Raw genomic sequence first — 1806 nt, 5'->3', positions numbered from 1 at the left:
TATATAATATATATATATATATATATATATATATATATAACGTAAAACTGTATGATTCTGTTATTGAAATTAAGCTTGCTAAGTTGACAATGTTAACTTATCATAGAAACAAGAGAACGATCGCCGATTATTCATTTATTTACTCAAAACCGCGGAAGCTTTATATGTGACGCGTTGTAAAACTCAATTTAAAGCATGCTAGGAGTTTTAGTTTAGAGAGTTATCCTAGCTTATTCCTATAGATTACTCCTAGATTACTCCTAATAAAGATGGAACAATTCGATAAAGCCGGTTATGATATGAGATGTAGCACATTCGAAGCTTAGAATATCTGTAAGTGCTTGAGATCTGACGAAGATATAGGTTATTTGATAACAGGCACAGCTAATGTGAGTTTAAGTGTAATTATTCAACATTGGGTTGTCACAAAGATTTTATATTTGTAATTGCGCCGTTCCGAAAATTGAGCATAATATATTCACTGTTGGACACCACCATATATGGCAGTAGTGAGCATGCAGCGCTTCCTAAGGCTGTTGTACAACAGGCAACAATAGAGGGCGTCCATAGGGCAGGCGGGGAAGCGGCCTCGATATGCTTAAGCCAATTATAATTAAAAATATCACAAGATACAATTTATTCATCACAAATAAGGTGAAAACAACAACAAAACTAAAGAGATTCTGTACAACAGTGAATTGTAGCAACTTTGGTACAACAGTTATCAAAATCTGTAAACAGATTGTACAACAGCTGAATAGAGGGCGTCCATAGGCACAGCCTTCGATTGCCTATTAAGCATTATTTAATTAAAAATACACAAGATACAATTTATTCATCACAATAAAGTGAAAACAACAACAAACTAACCACAGATTCAAGGTCCAGACTTGCCTGAACTTTTTCCAGCTAATCACGCGCCCATTTCCAAGCGAGTTGGAGATCCCGGTTTCAAACACAAAAACAACAGGACCGGTCCCCATTGCCTAATGTCATTGTGACGGAATGGCACATTACACGACAAGGCCAATTCTCACTTTTCTAATGTCTTCTAGAATGTCCAATGAGCATCTAACCTCCTCACATGTATAACACGAATTTCCGTGCAACCTCTGCCGAAAATTACTTACACACACAAAAATCAGGAAAGGTCCTTTTCCCAAAAGACGAAATAGTGCGGCAATATGCGGAGCGTCTACTAGTTTGCATTGTATCTAGAAATTGTAATAAACAGTTAATATAACATCTCCATAGTGCTGCAAGCGTGGAGAAGGACATACTAAAGACTAGAAAGTTATTCGTCAAACCTGTTATTTACCTACTAAATCACCCAAATTACGTTGTGCAACGCTGTAAAATTGCTGCCAAGGACGTAGCTTAGCCACTGAACTTGCATGCTAAAAGGGAGATCGACAGTGTCTGGTAAATCAGCAAGGACTCTATGCATGATAAACAATTAGACATTAATCTCCATCATCTCTCACTCTTCTCCCTCCTCCTCTTCAAAGTCTCTTTCCTCTCTCATCTCTCACCTCCTCCCTCCTCTCTCTCCTCCGTCTCTCTCCTCTTCATCTCTCTCTCTCATCGTCTCTCATTCCTCCTCCATCTCTCTCTCTCTCACCTCTCTCCTCTCTCGGCGTGCTCTCTAGCTCTCTCTCTCTCGCCTCTCCTCCACTCTCCGTCTCTCTCCCTCATCTCTCTCGTCCTCTCTATAATAGAAAATAATAATAGTATATTATGAATAATATATAATAAAAATTTATATATAAAAATATATAATAATATATAAATAACATAGAGTACAAC

The sequence above is a fragment of the Priapulus caudatus genome, unplaced genomic scaffold, assembly GCF_000485595.1.
Source record: "Priapulus caudatus unplaced genomic scaffold, Priapulus_caudatus-5.0.1 Scaffold149, whole genome shotgun sequence".
Taxonomy (NCBI): domain Eukaryota; kingdom Metazoa; phylum Priapulida; class Priapulimorpha; order Priapulimorphida; family Priapulidae; genus Priapulus; species Priapulus caudatus.
This window is presented reverse-complemented; position numbering follows the sequence as displayed.